The sequence below is a fragment of the Oreochromis aureus genome, linkage group 3 (genome assembly GCF_013358895.1).
Source record: "Oreochromis aureus strain Israel breed Guangdong linkage group 3, ZZ_aureus, whole genome shotgun sequence".
Classification (NCBI taxonomy): domain Eukaryota; kingdom Metazoa; phylum Chordata; class Actinopteri; order Cichliformes; family Cichlidae; genus Oreochromis; species Oreochromis aureus.
The window spans coordinates 79857867-79880423 of NC_052944.1; the positions used below are offsets into that span (position 1 = coordinate 79857867).

At 40.0% G+C, this 22557-nt stretch overlaps 2 long non-coding RNA genes across 2 annotated transcripts; both read right to left on the reverse strand.

Annotated features, from left to right (window-relative positions):
- Positions 1-6204: 6204 nt before the first annotated feature.
- Positions 6205-7973, reverse strand: LOC120437669. The gene is made up of 5 exons (XR_005611332.1): positions 7832-7973; positions 7632-7722; positions 6792-7257; positions 6605-6695; positions 6205-6222 (listed from the first exon to the last, which is right to left on the reverse strand). It is a non-coding gene; the product is annotated as an uncharacterized LOC120437669 (long non-coding RNA).
- A 308-nt stretch (positions 7974-8281) lies between these two features.
- LOC120437670 lies at positions 8282-10064 on the reverse strand. The gene is made up of 3 exons (XR_005611333.1): positions 8888-10064; positions 8683-8773; positions 8282-8299 (listed from the first exon to the last, which is right to left on the reverse strand). It is a non-coding gene; the product is annotated as an uncharacterized LOC120437670 (long non-coding RNA).
- Between the last annotated feature and the right edge of the window lie 12493 nt (positions 10065-22557).

A 22557-nucleotide genomic window follows, 5' to 3' on the forward strand; every position in this document is an offset into this window, starting at 1 on the left:
TTCACTGTGGATGTCAATTTATCTGAAGCTTTAAGTATAAAATGGTATAAATGTTTTTCAGAACAATAGATATAGAAACAGCTAAACAGACAGCTGTTGAGATGTCTGCATTTTAGGAGTCTGATGAAAGAAATTGACAAATGTACATGTTTAGTCTAACATTTTAGTATATTTAGTACGAGTTAGCAAGCACACTTAAGGTGAAAGACTAAATATCAACCCCGGTGACTATACATAGGGTTAGGGTTACCTTTTAGGTGGAGAATTTGATGCCGTGTGGAAATCATCGGTTGCCCAGACTCGTTTTGCTGGTGGACGAGTGTCTGAAATCTGATAATACAGTTAATCAAAATTAGAAAACCTACTAACAGATTTGAAATAGAGTGTAACACTGGATACTTTAAAGAAAACATGAAACAGTAGCGGTTACTAAACTTACAAAGCGATAAAAAAAAAATTCCAGCTGTTTGCATAACTACTAAGAAATTTGAAAGTGAGTGTAACTTTAAAAACTTTAAACAAAACTAACAGAAGCGAGACAACAAAATTCTTACTGTTTACATAAGGCAAACATGTAACCATATGTCTTTAACATTTAATGGTAATGTAACTGTCCACTATAAATCCTTAATGGAGGAATACTGTTTTAAATTTACCTTGCTGCCTGGAGGACATAAGGAGGTGGGTCTATTCTCCGTTTCCAAGGACAAGCTGGCTGGTGCTGTCTGCTAACCCAGCAAAAAAGAATATAATGTTAAGACATTAAGTGACCTGACACTTTAATTTCACTTTACAATGCAATGCATGGCATGAACTGTTATGCCAGTTGGGTAACATTACAAGATAGAAATGGTCAACTGTATGGGTAAGTGTTATAAGAAATATATTGTATGTGCTCACTACCACATCAGAATTACCTGTTCAGAGCTATGAAAAAAAAACAAACAAAAAAAAAAAACAAAAACACCCTTTGTCATATTTTCCTTTGTTTTGGATAGAAATTAGACAAAATTGAGTTAGCAAACATGCTTTAAGTGAAAGACTACATATTAACTGTGGTTATAGACACCAAAGATCAGATATATACACACAGGTTATACACATGGGTGGTAGGGCTGCTCAATGAATCTACTTTTAATCAAAATTACGATCTGGGCTTTCAACGATCATTGAAAAGGAGTCGAGAGAATGAGTCGATTATTAGCACCTCCCTGGTGCTTTTTTCTCACGCTGCTCCATGTGGCAAATCGAGCACACCTCTCTGCGTTTCGAACACGCATCACAACAATTAAGAGGAGCTAACAGAGGGAAGCTTGGAAAGCTAAGCAGAGAAGTTATTTGAGAGGAGAGTGACTGCCGTTGGTTGAAAAGAGATTTAAAAAAAAAAAAAAAAAAAAACTTTCAGTGGTGTGGAAACATTATGGGTCAGACGTGGATCAAGTAGACATAGTGTGTAAAGTTTGCTACAATGTCGTACCTGCACCACGGAGCAACACTGTAAAGTTCACTAAACATACATGTTTACATTTTTCATTTATTTTTTATATTGTAAACATTTACACTGTTATCAGTATTTGCACACTATTTTATGACAATCTTTAAAGCCATTATTCAATACATTGTTATTGTTAAATAAATATTGTCAAATACTGGAGATCTAGATTTCAGTGAAAATAATCGTGATTATTATTTTTGCCATAATCGAGCAGCCCTATGGGTGGGCATACCTTGTAATTTCTTAATAAAGGAATATTTTTGATATTTACCTTGGGACCTGGGGAACATAAGGAGGTGGGTCTATCCTGTGTTTCCAAAGATAACCTGGCTGGTGCCGTCTGCTAACCCAGGAAAAAGGGTATAGAAGACATTAAGTGACCTGACACATTCATTTCATTTAAATGTTCTGCATACCATGCACTGTTATGCCAATGTGTGTGACATTATATAAAAAAAAATCCTAAACTGTATGGGTAAGTGTTCTTAATTGTCTCAAATGTGTTTGAAAACTGTTCGACTGTCCGTGATCACTACCATATCCTCATTACCTGGTCAGATGGAAAACGACTGACTGCCTCATCTTGGTTGTGGCCAGTGAGCATTGGGACAGCAGGATCGACCAAGTCAAGTGGTTTCCAGCGCTTCTTTTGTGCCTGGGATCTTTTATTTTTCTCGGCATCTGGTAGAATGTCAGCATAAAAACAGAATATTAATTATTGGCATTTCAAGCAATTTGTTATTTTAACCCTCTGATACATTGATAGACAAGATGACTACAAGAACAAAAAAAAAAAAATCTCTTTTCTTTAAATAGACATATTGATAGTGTCACTACCTGGTCTTAAGGCTTTGTTAAGTAAAGTTCCATAACAGTTTGTATATTGTAATTGGGAAAGTGATTACCTTGAAAGTTGGGAGGCAGATTTGTTGACCACGACAGTTAGTCCATTTTGGTGTACAGTAATTGGGAAAGTAATTACCTTGCAAAGCTGGGAGGCAGTGTTGTTGCTGAGACGCTGGTCGAATGCCAGCAGCAAGCAAACCCGGATGTTCACAGCTCACAGTTACCACCTCAAACTTTTCAAACAAATCTTACAAGAACAAAGTGATTGGCTTGCAAACATAGGAGACAGTCTTGTTGCCCACAACAGTTTTGTTATAGAGTAATTGGAAAATTGGGTACCTTGCAAGGCTGACAGGCAGTCTCGTTGCTGGGAGGCGGTCTTGTTGCTGAGGCTCTGGCAGAATGCCAGCTCCTGCTTTAACACCTTAAACTTTGCAAACAAATCTCACAGAACAATTAGCAAACTGATTGGCTTGTAACGCTGAAATGTACCCTTGTACTGTCTGGTTTAGATTTCCTACTGAGAGACAAAGAGGAACTTTACTGTTTGGAAGAGAGTAAAAACACTGTACCATCTAATCTTAAAAGTTTTAATTACAAACAACAGCTCTATTTTCTAGATATCACCTGAACACACACAGAAAATATAAGGGGGACACTTACCTTGGCTGAAGCAAGAGTTGAGGTATTAAAGACTGCTGTAGTTAACGCCTTATGAAGACAGAAAAAGAGGTGTGAAACGCGGGTACAACGAAGCTATTGATTCGGACGCGACAGTAGCCTGTTAAAAGTTTTAATTACAAACGATACCGCTGGAATACAGTCGAAAGCTGTGTCCCAAAACGTCGGCTGCATCCTCCAGAGGCCGCGTTTGAAGGCCAATTACGTCACAGCCAGGCGACAAAGGCTGTCGAAGGACCGGCCCCACGTAGACCGCGAAGGCCGGGTCCTCCGAAGGATGCAGCCGACCATATCAGCGTCAAAACATAGAAAATTCCTTTCAAAGTCAATTTCAAACTAGGACCAAAGAGGCTTAGCTATGGTCAATATCCGCTAGCTAGCTTTAGCACAGTGCCGAAATCCAGACAAAGAGCTAACCCAGAAACACACGAAAAAATCTCTTTCAAACCTACATTTCAAAGCAGAGGGACGCAGATACGCTTAAATTAGCCGATCAGCGTCTAACCACAGTCATTTTGTACATATTAGCGTCCAAACATAGAAAATTCCTTTCAAAGTCAATGTCAAACGAGGGCCAAAGAGGCTTAGCTATGGTCAATATCCGCTAGCTAGCTTTAGCACAGTGCCGAAATCCAGACAAAGAGCTAACCCAGAAACACACGAAAAAATCTCTTTCAAACCTACATTTCAAAGCAGAGGGACGCAGATACGCTTAAATTAGCCGATCAGCGTCTAACCACAGTCATTTTGTACATATTAGCGTCCAAACATAGAAAATTCCTTTCAAAGTCAATGTCAAACGAGGGCCAAAGAGGCTTAGCTATGGTCAATATCCGCTAGCTAGCTTTAGCACAGTGCCGAAATCCAGACAAAGAGCTAACCCAGAAACACACGAAAAAATCTCTTTCAAACCTACATTTCAAAGCAGAGGGACGCAGATACGCTTAAATTAGCCGATCAGCGTCTAACCACAGTCATTTTGTACATATTAGCGTCCAAACATAGAAAATTCCTTTCAAAGTCAATGTCAAACGAGGGCCAAAGAGGCTTAGCTATGGTCAATATCCGCTAGCTAGCTTTAGCACAGTGCCGAAATCCAGACAAAGAGCTAACCCAGAAACACACGAAAAAATCTCTTTCAAACCTACATTTCAAAGCAGAGGGACGCAGATACGCTTAAATTAGCCGATCAGCGTCTAACCACAGTCATTTTGTACATATTAGCGTCCAAACATAGAAAATTCCTTTCAAAGTCAATGTCAAACGAGGGCCAAAGAGGCTTAGCTATGGTCAATATCCGCTAGCTAGCTTTAGCACAGTGCCGAAATCCAGACAAAGAGCTAACCCAGAAACACACGAAAAAATCTCTTTCAAACCTACATTTCAAAGCAGAGGGAGAGAGATACACTTACCTTGTAAAAGCTTACGGGTGTCTTAGTAAACACTTCAGAAAATCCCTGTAAGTTCAATTCCAAAGCGGAGGAGGGGGAGAAAGACGCGTTACCACCGAAGAGATAGCGACGCTGTCTCAGAAAAGCACGTTTACGGTCAATTTCAAAGCGGAGGAGGGGCGAAGAGACGCGCCGTTGATAGTGTCGTCATTGCTTAGTGTCGTCATTGCTACCCAAATAAGGGTAGACAGGCCGTACCACTCCGGACATACCACTAGAGAGAGCCAACACACCACAAATGAAGTTTGAAATTTGTTTCAATGGGACCAAAAGATGGCGCCAACACACCACAAATGAAGTCTGTTTGTTTGGCGCCAAAAGATGAATTGGCCTAAATTTGCACTAAAATATTAATATTTAAAAAACTATAAAAGTTATAAACACCAAAAGTCATAACATAGTAGTCCAGCTCCAGCCGCACAAAATGATCTAACATATGTAACCCTAATGTCAAAACTGTTTGGCAGAGGAGCGCGGGAAAATTTTCACTAAAATATTAATATTTAAAAAACTATAAAATTCATAAACACCAAAAGTCATAGCACACCATTCCAGATCCGGCCGCACAAAATGAGGTAACATATATGAAGCTTGTCTCAAAACTGCGGGGCGAGATTCGCTGCAAAATTTCAGGCGGAAACTGGAGAATAATAATAATAATAACTAGAAAGCGAAAATTTCAGAAGAAATTTTATGTGTGCCTATGCTACTGCCAATGAGTGTAGTTTGCCTTTAATGTGGTTCAATTAGTGCCGGTTGCCATTTATAACACCAGAGGGAGCAAGATGCAACATGAGCATAGTTTGCTTTTTATACCACAAGAAGGAGGGAAATGGAATACAGCTGATTTTCAACTTAAAGCAAAGTAAGCTGTATTGTGATCTCTGTTATATGCGGCATACAGAGATGAGAGAAAGATGCTCCAGTTACATGATTACAAAATAAGTTAATAGATATAAAAGAAAATAAATTATGCTTCAGTGTCAGGTGTTCAAGAGAAGTTACAATTTAGATTTTACAGTTTTGAGTCGTTTAAAGTGGTAGAAAAAAGATGTCCATTAAGCGGTATTCAATTTGTATTTCAAAGGTATTTTAATGTCAAAGGGGAAAATACCACATGCAAATTATGAAATTTCCCGTTGTGGGACTAATAAATGTATCATGTTATTCAAACAATATTTTGTACAGATACCATTTACAATAATGTATGACATTTAAACATGATATTTAGATTGTGGTAAATAGCAAAGCAATATAAAATAAAAAAGGAAAACGAAAAGGAAACCATTCAAGTAACTTTATATTATGAACTGAAGAGTAAGGCAAAAGTATAAATGAAAAGCATACAAGCATTAATGTATATAGATAAACCCAACAATCATATGACCCCCTATGAGCAAGCACTTTGGCGACAGTGGGAAGGAAAAACTCCCTTTTGACAGGAAGAAACCTCCGGCAGAACCAGGCTCAGGGAGGGGCGGCCATCTGCCGCGACCGGTTGGGGTGAGATGTAAACAAATCCAAAACTGTCCACAGAGCTACAGGGGGCACACTGGGATCGCAACAGCAGCCATAGAGGGAAACAGATTAGGATGTTCTTCCCAGTACTGAAGTGGGTCGGCTTTTCTTATGTGTGCGTTTTCTCTGAGAGATAGGTCTCCACTTTAGTTTCTGTTGATGAGGCACTCACGGATACTTCTGGATAAGGGTCATTTGGAAGCAAGTGGTTGGCTGACTTTGCGAAAACAGCTAGAAACAGATAAAAGGAAAACACAATTTAAAACAATAAAACAAGAGACATCACAAAGCGCAGCTCTTCAGTTAGCAAACTGGCAAGTAATGAAGTTCTAAAAAATAATTGGGAAAACAAATCTAACTTTAGAACTAAATGACCCAAAACTAAATTAAAAATGAAGTAAAAAAAAAAGAAATTGGCTTAATACTGGTGTCTTCTGATGAGGTAAGTCGCCATGCGAGGTAAAAACCACACGTGGCTGTAATTTGGTGGCCTGTATACAGTTCCAATCCAAGCATGTAGTTGGTTTAAATGGGTTTAATACTGGTGTCTTTTGATCACTTGACTGTATATATAAACCTGTTGAACAAAAGGTGCATTTTAATTTCACTATACCTGCCCATCCTTGTAGCCGGTCTCTACTAGCGTGGCACAGTTTCAAGATCAGTGTAGGGCTTCTCCACTGCCTTCACTGGACAGAACACATCTGAGGAGTTATGAATGAATGGATGACTTAATGAATGGATGAGATTATAGTTTGTTTCAAAGAATATAAAGTAAGAAACAAAAAAATACAAATGACCTGTTATGGCAGGGATCCCATCAGGTGCAGTCTTTCTGTTCACGTTTCTGGTCAGCTCTTCAATGGATGAGAGCACATCAGCAGTCTTATCTATCAGTTCCCACTGGTGAGCTGTCCTTGTTGGTGGTAGAGTGTGTTCAGAAAAACTCCCTTTAACAGGAAGAAACCTCCGGCAGAACCAGGCTTAGAGAGGTGCAGCCATCTGCCGTGAGCGGTTGGGTGAGATGTAAACAAATCCAAAACTGTCCACAGAGCTACAGGGGGCACACTGGGATCGCAACAGCAGCCATAGAGGGAAACAGATTAGGATGTTCTTCCCAGTACTGAAGTGGGTCGGCTTTTCTTATGTGTGCGTTTTTCTCTGAGAGGTAGGTCTCCACTTTATTTTCTGTTGATGAGGCACTCACGGATACTTCTGGATAAGGGTCATTTGGAAGCAAGTGGTTGGCTGACTTTGCGAAAACAGCTAGAAACAGATAAAAGGAAAACACAATTTAAAACAATAAAACGAGACATCACAAAGCGCAGCTCTTCAGTTAGCAAACTGGCAAGTAATGAAGTTCTAAAAAATAATTGGGAAAACAAATCTAACTTTAGAACTAAATGACCCAAAACTATATTAAAAAGGTAGTAAAAAAGAAATTGGCTTAATACTGGTGTCTTTGGATGAGGTAAGTTGCTATGTAAGGTAAAAACCACACGTGGCTGTAATTTGGTGGCCTGTATACAGTTCCAATCCAAGCATGTAGTTGGTTTAAATGGGTTTAATACTGGTGTCTTTTGATCACTTGACTGTATATAAACCTGTTGTACAAAAGGTGCATTTTAATTTCACTATACCTGCCCATCCTTGTAGCCGGTCTCTACTAGCGTGGCACAGTTTCAAGATCAGTGTAGGGCTTCTCCACTGCCTTCACTGGACAGAACACATCTGAGGAGTTATGAATGAATGGAGGACTTAATGAATGGATGAGATTATAGTTTGTTCAAAGAATATCAATAAATGTTACAATGTAAAGTAAGAAAAAAAATACAATTACCTGTTATGGCAGGGATCCCATCAGGTGCAGTTGCAGTCTCTCTGATCACATTTCTGGTCAGCTCTTCAATGGATGAGAGCATCAGCAGTCTTCTCTATCAGTTCCCACTGGTGAGCTGTCCTTGTTGGTGGTAGAGTGTGTTCAGAAAACTCCCTTTAACAGGAAGAAACCTCCGGCAGAACCAGGCTTAGAGAGGTGCAGCCATCTGCCGTGAGCGGTTGGGTGAGATGTAAACAAATCCAAAACTGTCCACAGAGCTACAGGGGGCACACTGGGATCGCAACAGCAGCCATAGAGGGAAACAGATTAGGATGTTCTTCCCAGTACTGAAGTGGGTCGGCTTTTCTTGTGTGTGCGTTTTCTCTGAGAGGTAGGTCTCCACTTTAGTTTCTGTTGATGAGGCACTCACGGATACTTCTGGATAAGGGTCATTTGGAAGCAAGTGGTTGGCTGACTTTGCGAAAACAGCTAGAAACCGATAAAAGGAAAACACAATTTAAAACAATAAAACAAGAGACATCACAAAGCGCAGCTCTTCAGTTAGCGAAATGGCAAGTAATGAAGTTCTAAAAATAATTGGAAAAACAAATCTAACTTTAGAACTAAATGACCCAAAACTATATTAAAAGGTAGTAAAAAAGGAAATTTGCTTAATACTGGTGTCTTTGGATGGGGTAAGTTGCTATGTGAGGTAAAACCACACGTGGCTGTAATTTGGTGGCCTGTATACAGTTCCAATCCAAGCATGTAGTTGGTTTAAATGGGTTTAATACTGGTGTCTTTTGATCACTTGACTGTATATATATATATAAACCTGTTGAACCAAAAGGTGCATTTTAATTTCACTATACCTGCCCATCCTTGTAGCCGGTCTCTACTAGCGTGGCACAGTTTCAAGATCAGTGTAGGGCTTCTCCACTGCCTTCACTGGACAGAACACATCTGAGGAGTTATGAATGAATGGATGACTTAATTAATGGATGAGATTATAGTTTGTTTCAAACAATATCAATATCAAATGTTACAATATAAAGTAAGAAACAAAAATACAATTACCTGTTATGGCAGGGATCCCATCAGGTGCAGTTGCAGTCTCTCTGTTCACGTTTCTGGTCAGCTCTTCAATGGATGAGAGCAGTCTTATCTATCAGCTCCCACTGGTGAGCTGTCCTTGTTGGTGGTAGAGTGTGCTCAGTTGCAAAGACACTAAGATCACTTGGCAAGTCCATATCCCTCACAACCTTGCAGTCATTTTGTGTTAGTGAATTACACAATAAATGGGGTTGTGATAACTGTGATATGTATTCAGAACACCTGATTGGAGGCAGGCGTTTGGCTGTGATATGTAAAGGTGATCAATCAATGTGTGTTTTTCGGTAGTTGCAGCAGTAATAAGTTGTGCATATCCTCTTGACTGAAACAGTTCTTGGATGGGTTTTTTCCTCTGCTCATAAGGTCCTCATTGAAGTCTCCACAAACAATAATTGGTTGGCAATTCATCATTTCCAATGAGTCCAAAAGACATTGCATTTGTGGTAAAACCTCACGTGGCTGTAATTTGGTGGCCTGTATACAGTTGCTATCAAAGCTGTGACTGGCGATTCAACCTTGATAACAACAAATTCAAGGTCAGTCACATTTTGCAGGTATTTTCGAGACTCTGCTGTAAGAACTGTTTTGTAGTACATTGCAACTCCACCGCCATTTACCTTTGCCATGTCTGTATGGTTTGTGTAAGAGACGTGTCTGTTGCGTGTGGCCATGTTGTACTGTTCGAGCTGGAAGCGGGGAGAAACTGATGATCCAGACAAGTGAGTTTCTGTTATGCATAAAACATCAGCAAGGCTGAGTTCATGGTGGCATCTCATGTCCTCCATGTGAGTTGGGAGACCTTGTGCATTGTGATGGATAATTGTCAACGTGGGGACTGTGGGAACAACTGATTTTAAGAATTGCAACAGTGGTCTTGCATTCTCAAATGATGCATGTCTCATATTTTTGAGTGCATCTGTGATGGCAGGATCAGCATAGATTTTCCTTTCATCAAAGTCTGTGATGTAGAGTCCTTTAAGTGAGGTTGTGCGGCTGAGTGCAACATAGGCCATTCCAGGTTCAAAACACGCTTCAAACATACTACTGCTGACTCCATTGTCATGCCTTGTACTTTGTGAGCTGTACATGCAAAGGCCAACTTCATTGGAAATTGCCTGCGAAGAACTCCTTTTTACTTGTAGATTCTTCACATTTCTCAATATATACCAGGTTGTCTGAGGATCCTTGTATTTTTTCTGCGAAATTTTTGCCCAGAATTTTGATTGTCCAGCGTAAGTCCAATGAGATTCACAGTTTTTGGTCCATCCTGTGTGGTTGTCACAATGTTCGTGATTGTTCCAAATGTCCCATTAACAAGCCCATCTTCAACATCCAAATTTCTAATAATCATAACACGCACTCCAGGTGCAGCTTGTATGTTATCAGGTAAATCTCTTTTGTTGCCTTTCATCATATCTGCCAGCAGGACCATCTCACCCGTTCGTGGGTCTTTTCTGTAGTCTTCGGCCTGAATATTTATGATATCAGAATGAAGAGCAGTTACAGTTGCTGAATTGTGTTTGTCCACCTCTTTGTTTGTAGCATAAATGTGTAATACATTAGATGGACAGTCTTTTATGTCATGGATAGCCTGTGTGAGCAAGGCTTTATCATTGGCTTCAAGAGAATCTGTTTTTGCTTTACTCTTATCCTGTTCAGAACTTCAGCAAAAGAATGATCATCTTTCTGTCGCATGATTTCTGTCAGGTTGACCATGTGGAAATAGTCTTTCCAGAGATCAAGGACATTGTCCTCGTACACACAGAGTGGTTTGGCTTTTCCAAGGGGTGGCAGCTGGTAAAAGTCTCCTACTGCAAGGATAGACATCCCACCAAAAGGCTTCTTGTTTCCTTTGATCTGCTGAAGTCTCCAGTGGATGTAGGCAAAAGGTCTTTAGAAACCATAGATATCTCATCAATGACCAGAATCTCTGCATTTGAAAGTGAAGCTCTCACTTCATCCAGTGCATTCCCCAGTCCCTGATACGGCGGTTTTAAAGATTTTGGCAGCTTTAGCAGAGAGTGCAGTGTTTTCCCAGATATGTTAAAAGCTGCAGTGCCAGTAAATGCAGCCAGCAGGACTGCAGGGTAGGACATGTCTGCTTGGTCACGGAATCTGGGGAGTTGGTGCAAAATCTTTGTTGCCTCCTCATATATGCACTTGATAACATGTGATTTTCCACAGCCAGCTCCTCCAGAGACAAAATAAAAGAACTGCTCAGGACAGTGACCCCACACAAGTTTGAAACACCACTCACACACTGCGTAGAATATGGATGCTTGGGTTTCATTCAGACTTTGGTACATTTTTCTGACAAAGTCTGGGCTCAGCTTTGGTGCTATGATTGCTGGCATGGCTCCACTGCTGCTACCACTGACTTGGTAGTCTGGAACAATGTCCATTTCATTTTCGTCAGTGTCATGTCTGGATTGTCGTTGGGCCACACACTCTAAACGATCTACTTCAACCTCAGGTGCAAAGGTGTTCCATGCATTGATAAGTGGGCCTTGTTGTTCAATCTGTTCCAATGCCCTTTCCATTGTTTTGCCATGGCTTTCATAACGCTTTTTGTTAAAGGTAACAATTGGCCGTACTGCAAAACCATGTTTTCGTCCATTTTGTAGAACTGTTCGGATGTGGGGTGTTCTGTGTTTTTAAGGTCATCATTTGATCGATGTGGAAAATAAAGTTTTAGTAGTCTGCTATAAAACTTCTCTGGTTGTTTCTTTTCTGAGAAGCGAGGATATCTGATTATTGCAGGTTTCCCTCTTGTTCTCTTTTGAATATAACCCATGTTATTCAAAAGAGGGATGGCATTTTTGACTCTGTTTGACGGCTGTAGAGAATCCTGTACTCTGAAGCAAATTCAGCCAAACACATTCTTTCAAACTCAGGCGTTCTGGGTCTGTTTGCATATTTTTCTGGCAATCCAGACATCCACACATTTTCATCATCTGGTGCCATGCTCTGCAACCTGCTCATCGGGAGACTCATTTTCAGGGCATCATCATCAGTCTGTATGAACACCACACTGCGTGAACACTTTTTAGTGGCAGGCTGCATGTCCTTGCCACGGATTCTTGGGCACTGACTTCTCTGTGTTTAGCATATGCCTGCATTATCTGTTTCATTTCATCTCTTTCATTGACATTGGACTTTTGACCTCCTGGATGACTCCATTAAGAAATTGTGTCATCTCAAATTCGGGTTTAGAGACATAAGACATCATGTACATCAGGCAGCTGTAGTCATCAATGACATATTGGATGTCCATGTTGGCATTCCAGGCTCTCAGCAGATCTGCATTGTATGCATTCACCCAGCAGTCATTAGGTTCACGCTTTAAGAGGATGACATGGCCATTGCTTAAATTGAAGACACAATCCAAGTATTGTTCATAAGTTAATCTGCATTTGTGAAGCAGCTCAGACAAGTCCTCAAACGAGGAATTTGGGTCACAGAGCAAATCTCTCAATGGCTGGAGTTTTTCTTTGGCCTCTTTCTGTTTTTTTTGCAGCGCCATTCGCCTGTTTTTTTGCTTTTGTTTTTCATTTGTGCCTTTCTCCTTACTTGTGCTATGCTGCTTATCATTGTGATCATCGTCATCATCTGGGCTTGGGAAAGTGATCATTGTTTGTTCTACCGGTAGTTTGGGGAACCCAAACCTACATGACACATTACCTTTTTGCAGGATCTGGAGTGATTTCTGCTGTGGACTTGAACCTCAGACACAATTTTGTGAAGTTCAGGATCGGCATTTTGGTCAGGCATCTTACATGTTATGTACTTGTCAATAAATTTGTACACGTGGTCTTCAAGGTCGCTTCCAAATTTAGGTGCATCTTTGACCCAAACCAGTAAATGGATATGAGGGCTACCTCTGGCCTGAAACTCCACTCGATAAAAGTAATCTTCTACTTCACCGATGGGCTGTGCTGGGGACAGGATCAGTGTTGTCATTAGTGCATCGACTCTTTTTTCAAACAATCGCATCACAGTCACAGGGTTGCTTCGGAGAATTTCACACTTTGTGTTCCAGTCAAGTTGTGAAAAATCCACTTGTTCACCTTGTTGAGTTTTTATGACCTCAACAACCTCAGGCCATCTCATTTCAGCAGCTGAAAATGTCAGGAAAAAAGTTGGCTTTCCTAACTGTCTGACCATAGCATGGAGATCTTTCAGTGCCTTCTCCCAATAGGCTGGAGTACCTCTCAGAGGTTTCATGAAGCGTGTTGCATCTTTGTTATTTATCAGTCTCTCCACTTCGTCTTTATTTTGAAGCATTCTGTTACAAATTCTACGTCCATCCTTGGTGATTGCCTTACCTTTGCGCAATTGGATGGACATGCTGTTTGTAGCCATGTGTGTTTCTGTTACAAACTGTGCAAAGAATAGGTAGCTTTGGTCAGTTGCAAAGCGTGTATCTGCAGAGAACAGCCGTGTATTAAAATACATGCTTGGGGACAGTTTGACTTGTCTGGCTTCATCTAATGTGTTCTGTCCAGTTGGGAACTGCACAGGAAAGGCCATGGCTTCAAGTTTAGGAACAGAGAAGAAGCCAACAGGTCTATTTCTTTGGGCGGGTGCAATGCTAAATATTCCTTCACCATATGATAAAATGTCCTGTGCTATATCTGGTGGTTGCATACAGGTGTCTAGAACAAGACCGGGGCGAAGTTCTTCCTTTTCTGTCTCCATATCTTGTAAGGGCTCTCCATTTGAGTGTTCAGGCTCCAATAGTTCGTTTACATCATGACATGGCTCAAGTATTCCAGCTGTTGTATCCTCAGTGGTTCTTCTTTCTGGTAGAATTTGGCTGTCGAAGTTTCTGGGCAGTGCATCTTGAATATCTGCATCAGCAGTGTCATGTTCCGTCTCGATTATCTGATTTGTGGGATCAGCAAAAGTAGCGTCATCATCAATAGATACATCTTTGTATTCTGAATGCATCTCTTTTAGCTTTGATAAGCCCGCTAACACATTCTTCATGTTCACAGTGTAGAAGTGTTGGTATCCTTTGAATCTGATGTGTCTTTTCAGTTGTACCTGCAGGAGCTGGGCTTCATTGCAAGGTCTGGGAAGAGAGTTTACTGTGGTTTCCACATCCGACGGTACACAAACAACAGCCCCATGTACGGCTCTTTGCTGTCCTTTTGGTAATGCAATGATTTTGGCAAACGGGAGAATTTTAGCAATCAGTTGTCGTTCTAGTACATTTAATTGACTCAGTTCAATTGGAATGGGTGCTAGTGCTAAATTGTTTGCCACTGCGATGGAAGGATCTTTCCTCGTTGTAGGTGGCTGTCACAGTTGTAGCAAATCCACTCCTCCATTCTGTGTTTTGGGAAAGTACAATTAGCTGAGCATTCCCCATCACAAACATGGACAAATTTTCCTGTCAAGCAAGTGTCAACAATGTGACTATTTTTAACATACTTTGATCTTTTGCAGTGTTTAACTTGATTAGGAAACAGAGTTCTGTGGCACACTGTACAGACATGGGTGGGTCCTAACTTAATTGTTTCACGGAAAGCTAATGTGGCTGCTTGCATCACACTATTCACTACAAGCTGGGGCTGTGCTTCAGACTGTGGACCCTGCTGGAATTGTGTTACTAGTCGTCTGTATTTCTTCTTTATTCTCTGCGCACACAACTTTTTATAAATGGCGAAAGATGCAGTGGTAGCCATTTTGTGTCTCTGGTACTCTGCACAGCGCTGTATATGGTGCAGTCTGAATTGTGAGTCATTATGATACCTGGCATGAATTGATTTTTTTGTTTGTGCCTGTAGTTTGGATCCGATGCATATTTTGTTCTTATGTATTTTTTCTGTCTGCTTTGAAAGTCAGCATCCGTGTTGTACCTTTGGACCAGATATTGCTTCTGTCTGCTTTGAAAGTCAGCATCCGTGTTGTACCTTTGGACCAGATATTGCTTCTGTCTGCTTTGAAAGTCAGCATCCGTGTTGTACCTTTGGACCAGATATTGCTTCTGTCTGCTTTGAAAGTCAGCATCCGTGTTGTACCTTTGGACCAGATATTGCTTCTGTCTGCTTTGAAAGTCAGCATCCGTGTTGTACCTTTGGACCAGATATTGCTTCTGTCTGCTTTGAAAGTCAGCATCCGTGTTGTACCTTTGGACCAGATATTGCTTCTGTCTGCTTTGAAAGTCAGCATCCGTGTTGTATCTTCGGAACACATATTGTTTCTGTCTGGTTCGAAAGCTGGCATCTGTGGTATATCTTCTGATAATGTAGTCTCTTTTTTGTTGAAAATGAGGATCATTTTGGTATCTCTTCACTTTGTGGGCTTTTATCTTCTCTTGAATATGAGGATTTGCATAATAACCTTTGGCTGACAACAGTTTTTGTTTACGGCGATGACAGTTTTGAGCATATTGAGTTTTCACAGCCTGTAATTTTTTCATTCGAAATTCAGGAAAGCAGGCATATCGTTGCTTTTCGTGTCTTTTTTTGTTTATCTTCTTTGCCAAGTCTTCAGATGAAGATTTTTCTTTAGCTTTTAGATGCTGCTTGTGACTTTGAGCTTGACGAATAGCTTTCCCACGCCGTCGTTTATTTAATCTGCATACATTTCTTGCTTTTTGGGGGTTTATCTAGGACTTTATCTCTTTCATTATTGAGTTCGAGATTTTCTTGTTGTTCTGTTTGGATGTTGCTTGTTGGATCAACAGATGTTTCAAGTTGATGTTCACAAATTTGATTTGAAGCCATTTTGTCTTGTTGTGGGTTTAAAGCACTTTCTAACATTGTCATGTAGGTTTGGGCTGATTCTGGTTGAGGCACTTGCACAGTGGGATTTGTGATTTGTGGTTCATCATTTTGTGGTGATGTAGCTGTTGCTCCTGGTGTTGCTTGAGTTGACTGTGCAGGCTGTTCGTTGTGAGTGCTGACTCTTTTGAAAGAAACAGGCACAAACTCATATCTTGCATACCTGCCTTGATTTTGGAAAAGGTTATGCAGGTGGGTGATCAGGTCATTCACATGAGTGAAAGTGAGCATGACTGCTGTTCCATTTGGCTGGGGTAAACCTGCTGCACTTCTTGAATGTGAATCAAATAATCCATACCTCCCAGATTTGTCACGGAAAACTGCAATGCACTGAGGCGAAACCATGAGCAAAGCATAGTTCACATCTGTTGACAGACATACAAGGCGACTAGCAAGAGGCAACCACCATCCTTTTCTTTGATAAGTTTTGTCCTCTGCTTTCAGGTATCCGTACCTTATGTTGTCCATTTTCACACTGTAGACATTTATGTCAGCATGAACTTCTTTGGGCAGGTCCTCCATGGTCAGATGATTTTGTGTATAACGCCTCTCCTGCTGAAGATTTGTTTTAATCCAACAGTAGAGTGCATCTCCTGTTCAAGCACCTTATCAAGTCGGGCTGTGTTGAACTGGTGTTTTCCTCATTAAGGTAGGCCAGGAATGTGAGGGCATTACATGTGCACTGATGATTTCGAGAGAATTCTGTGTACCTTTCATCACTTTGACAATGAGTTGCACTGACACACCAGAAGTGCTGAACTGCGTTTCTCTGTAGCTCCTCTGTCAGTAGTTGTTCATTTGTGTTGTGGAAAGGCTGATCAAGGAATGGTAAAGGTGACACATGTTATTGTTTAGTATTTAATGATATGCATTTCACGGTTGAGTAAAAACATATTTAACTCTTGGTACAATGATGTAAGACATTTTTAAGTGGCAATAGTTGTATAAATTTAGATTTTCTTGTAAAGTAAAAAAAATTTTTTTAACTATGGTAAAATAATGAAACAATGTTCAAGCCAAATTATATCACTCCTCAATCATATTACAGCATAATCTAAAGATACACAGCATCAGATAAGCCAGAAAGACAGTGAGAGAGAGCAGAGGTGGGAAGTAAAATGATAAATATTTTAGATATCTGTAATTTGCTTTAGAGCTGTTTTTTTTAATGACCTTTACAAAGGTCATACCTGTACCTTCTGCTCCTCATATTTTTAAAGCAGTTAATTTCTTTCAGTATAACACATTTTAGGTTGATGCGGGCCTTCAAACATCAACTAAATTGCAGCCTAAATACAAATATATGAAAGGAAATCCTGTTTACGTATTATTCGTAGTAAGAGGATTTCAGATACTCTTAAATTAGATGTAATTCAATCACTGATTTCAGATTAAACCAGATGGTTCTGTACATGTGCCATAAAAACACATTTCATAGTTGTGTTACGTTTTGTAAAGAAATGACACAAAATTCAGTTACAGGTTAAATGTGATTGAAACAGAACACACTGACATTCATCTTGAGAAAAGATCAGTGTCACAAAATGTTTGTATTTATTTGCACTGCTTTTCACTGTGGATGTCAATTTATCTGAAGCTTTAAGTATAAAATGGTATAAATGTTTTTTCAGAACAATAGATATAGAAACAGCTAAACAGACAGCTGTTGAGATGTCTGCATTTAGGAGTCTGATGAAAGAAATTGACAAATGTACATGTTTAGTCTAACATTTTAGTATATTTAGTACGAGTTAGCAAGCACACTTAAGGTGAAAGACTAAATATCAACCCGGTGACTATACATAGGGTTAGGGTTACCTTTTAGGTGGAGAATTTGATGCCGTGTGGAAATCATCGGTTGCCCAGACTCGTTTTGCTGGTGGACGAGTGTCTGAAATCTGATAATACAGTTAATCAAAATTAGAAAACCTACTAACAGATTTGAAATAGAGTGTAACACTGGATACTTTAAAGAAAACATGAAACAGTAGCGGTTACTAAACTTAGAAAGCGATAAAAAAAAAAATTCCAGCTGTTTGCATAACTACTAAGAAATTTGAAAGTGAGTGTAACTTTAAAAACTTTAAACAAAACTAACAGAAGCGAGACAACAAAATTCTTACTGTTTACATAAGGCAAACATGTAACCATATATGTCTTTAACATTTAATGGTAATGTAACTGTCCACTATAAATCCTTAATGGAGGAATACTGTTTTAAATTTACCTTGCTGCCTGGAGGACATAAGGAGGTGGGTCTATTCTCAGTTTCCAAGGACAAGCTGGCTGGTGCTGTCTGCTAACCCAGGCAAAAAGAATATAATGTTAAGACATTAGTGACCTGACACTTTAATTTCACTTTACAATGCAATGCATGGCATGAACTGTTATGCCAGTTGGGTAACATTACAAGATAGAAATGGTCAACTGTTATAAGAAATATATTGTATGTGCTCACTACCACATCAGAATTACCTGTTCAGAGCTATGAAAAAAACAAACAAACAAAAAAAACAAAAACACCCTTTGTCATATTTTCCTTTGTTTTGGATAGAAATTAGACAAAATTGAGTTAGCAAACATGCTTTAAGTGAAAGACTACATATTAACTGTGGTTATAGACACCAAAGATCAGATATATACACACAGGTTACACATGGGTGGTAGGGCTGCTCAATGAATCTACTTTTAATCAAAATTACGATCTGGGCTTTCAACGATCATTGAAAAGGAGTCGAGAGAATGAGTCGATTATTAGCACCTCCCTGGTGCTTTTTTCTCGCGCTGCTCCATGTGGCAAATCGAGCACACCTCTCTGCGTTTCGAACACGCATCACAACAATTAAGAGGAGCTAACAGAGGAAGCTTGGAAAGCTAAGCAGAAGTTATTTGGAGAGGAGAGTGACTGCCGTTGTTTGAAAAGAGATTTAAAAAAAAAAAAAAAAAACTTTCAGTGGTGTGGAAACATTATGGGTTCATGAAGTCAGACGTGGATCAAGTAGACATAGTGTGTAAAGTTTGCTACAATGTCGTACCTGCACCACGGAGCAACACTGTAAAGTTCACTAAACATACATGTTTACATTTTTCATTTATTTTTTATATTGTAAACATTTACACTGTTATCAGTATTTGCACACTATTTTATGACAATCTTTAAAGCCATTATTCAATACATTGTTATTGTTAAATAAATATTGTCAAATACTGGAGATCTAGATTTCAGTGAAAATAATCGTGATTATTATTTTTGCCATAATCGAGCAGCCCTATGGGTGGGCATACCTTGTAATTTCTTAATAAAGGAATATTTTTGATATTTACCTTGGGACCTGGGGAACATAAGGAGGTGGGTCTATCCTGTGTTTCCAAAGATAACCTGGCTGGTGCCGTCTGCTAACCCAGGAAAAAGGGTATAGAAGACATTAAGTGACCTGACACATTCATTTCATTTAAATGTTCTGCATACCATGCACTGTTATGCCACGTGTGTGACATTATAACAAAAAAAAAATCCTAAACTGTATGGGTAAGTGTTCTTAATTGTCTCAAATGTGTTTGAAAACTGTTCGACTGTCCGTGATCACTACCATATCCTCATTACCTGGTCAGATGGAAAACGACTGACTGCCTCATCTTGGTTGTGGCCAGTGAGCATTGGGACAGCAGGATCGACCAAGTCAAGTGGTTTCCAGCGCTTCTTTTGTGCCTGGGATCTTTTATTTTTCTCGGCATCTGGTAGAATGTCAGCATAAAAACAGAATATTAATTATTGGCATTTCAAGCAATTTGTTATTTTAACCCTCTGATACATTGATAGACAAGATGACTACAAGAACAAAAAAAAAAAAAAAATCTCTTTTCTTTAAATAGACATATTGATAGTGTCACTACCTGGTCTTAAGGCTTTGTTAAGTAAAGTTCCATAACAGTTTGTATATTGTAATTGGGAAAGTGATTACCTTGAAAGTTGGGAGGCAGATTTGTTGACCACGACAGTTAGTCCATTTTGGTGTACAGTAATTGGGAAAGTAATTACCTTGCAAAGCTGGGAGGCAGTGTTGTTGCTGAGACGCTGGTCGAATGCCAGCAGCAAGCAAACCCGGATGTTCACAGCTCACAGTTACCACCTCAAACTTTTCAAACAAATCTTACAAGAACAAAGTGATTGGCTTGCAAACATAGGAGACAGTCTTGTTGCCCACAACAGTTTTGTTATAGAGTAATTGGAAAATTGGGTACCTTGCAAGGCTGACAGGCAGTCTCGTTGCTGGGAGGCGGTCTTGTTGCTGAGGCTCTGGCAGAATGCCAGCTCCTGCTTTAACACCTTAAACTTTGCAAACAAATCTCACAGAACAATTAGCAAACTGATTGGCTTGTAACGCTGAAATGTACCCTTGTACTGTCTGGTTTAGATTTCCTACTGAGAGACAAAGAGGAACTTTACTGTTTGGAAGAGAGTAAAAACACTGTACCATCTAATCTTAAAAGTTTTAATTACAAACAACAGCTCTATTTTCTAGATATCACCTGAACACACACAGAAAATATAAGGGGGGACACTTACCTTGGCTGAAGCAAGAGTTGAGGTATTAAAGACTGCTGTAGTTAACGCCTTATGAAGACAGAAAAAGAGGTGTGAAACGCGGGTACAACGAAGCTATTGATTCGGACGCGACAGTAGCCTGCTAAAAGTTTTAATTACAAACGATACCGCTGGAATACAGTCGAAAGCTGTGTCCCAAAACGTCGGCTGCATCCTCCAGAGGCCGCGTTTGAAGGCCAATTACGTCACAGCCAGGCAACAAAGGCTGTCGAAGGACCGGCCCCACGTAGACCGCGAAGGCCGGGTCCTCCGAAGGATGCAGCCGACCATATCAGCGTCCAAACATAGAAAATTCCTTTCAAAGTCAATGTCAAACGAGGGCCAAAGAGGCTTAGCTATGGTCAATATCCGCTAGCTAGCTTTAGCACAGTGCCGAAATCCAGACAAAGAGCTAACCCAGAAACACACGAAAAATCTCTTTCAAACCTACATTTCAAAGCAGAGGGACGAGATACGCTTAAATTAGCCGATCAGCGTCTAACCACAGTCATTTTGTACATATTAGCGTCCAAACATAGAAAATTCCTTTCAAAGTCAATGTCAAACAAGGGCCAAAGAGGCTTAGCTATGGTCAATATCCGCTAGCTAGCTTTTAGCACAGTGCCGAAATCCAGACAAAGAGCTAACCCAGAAACACACGAAAAAATCTCTTTCAAACCTACATTTCAAAGCAGAGGGACATGAGATACGCTTAAATTAGCCGATCAGCGTCTAACCACAGTCATTTTGTACATATTAGCGTCCAAACATAGAAAATTCCTTTCAAAGTCAATGTCAAACGAGGGCCAAAGAGGCTTAGCTATGGTCAATATCCGCTAGCTAGCTTTAGCACAGTGCCGAAATCCAGACAAAGAGCTAACCCAGAAACACACGAAAAAATCTCTTTCAAACCTACATTTCAAAGCAGAGGGACGAGATACGCTTAAATTAGCCGATCAGCGTCTAACCACAGTCATTTTGTACATATTAGCGTCCAAACATAGAAAAATCCTTTCAAAGTCAATGTCAAACGAGGGCCAAAGAGGCTTAGCTATGGTCAATATCCGCTAGCTAGCTTTAGCACAGTGCGAAATCCAGACAAAGAGCTAACCCAGAAACACACGAAAAAATCTCTTTCAAACCTACATTTCAAAGCAGAGGGACGAGATACGCTTAAATTAGCCGATCAGCGTCTAACCACAGTCATTTTGTACATATTAGCGTCCAAACATAGAAAATTCCTTTCAAAGTCAATGTCAAACGAGGGCCAAAGAGGCTTAGCTATGGTCAATATCCGCTAGCTAGCTTTAGCACAGTGCCGAAATCCAGACAAAGAGCTAACCCAGAAACACACGAAAAATCTCTTTCAAACCTACATTTCAAAGCAGAGGGAGAGAGATACACTTACCTTGTAAAAGCTTACGGGTGTCTTAGTAAACACTTCAGAAAATCCCTGTAAGTTCAATTCCAAAGCGGAGGAGGGGGAGAAAAGGCGTTACCACCGAAGAGATAGCGACGCTGTCTCAGAAAAGCACGTTCACGGTCAATTTCAAAGCGGAGGAGGCGAAGAGAGCGCGCCGTTGATAGTGTCGTCATTGCTTAGTGTCGTCATTGCTACCCAAATAAGGGTAGACAGGCCGTACCACTCCGGACATACCACTAGAGAGAGCCAACACACCACAAATGAAGTTTGAAATTTGTTTCAATGGGACCAAAAGATGGCGCCAACACACCACAAATGAAGTCTGTTTGTTTGGCGCCAAAAGATGAATTGGCCTAAATTTGCACTAAAATATTAATATTTAAAAACTATAAAAGTTATAAACACCAAAAGTCATAACATAGTAGTCCAGCTCCAGCCGCACAAAATGATCTAACATATGTAACCCTAATGTCAAAACTGTTTGGCAGAGGAGCGGCGGGAAAATTTTCACTAAAATATTAATATTTAAAAACTATAAAATTCATAAACACCAAAAGTCATAGCACACCATTCCAGATCCGGCCGCACAAAATGAGGTAACATATATGAAGCTTGTCTCAAAACTGCGGGCGAGATTTCGCTGCAAAAATTTCAGGCGGAAACTGGAGAATAATAATAATAATAATAATAATAATAATAAATCCGACGAATAGTAATATGTGTGCCTCTTGGCATAGGCACACATAATAATAAATCCGACGAATAGTAATATGTGTGCCTCTTTCCATAGGCACACATAATAATAATAAATCCGAGGAATAGTAATATGTGTGCC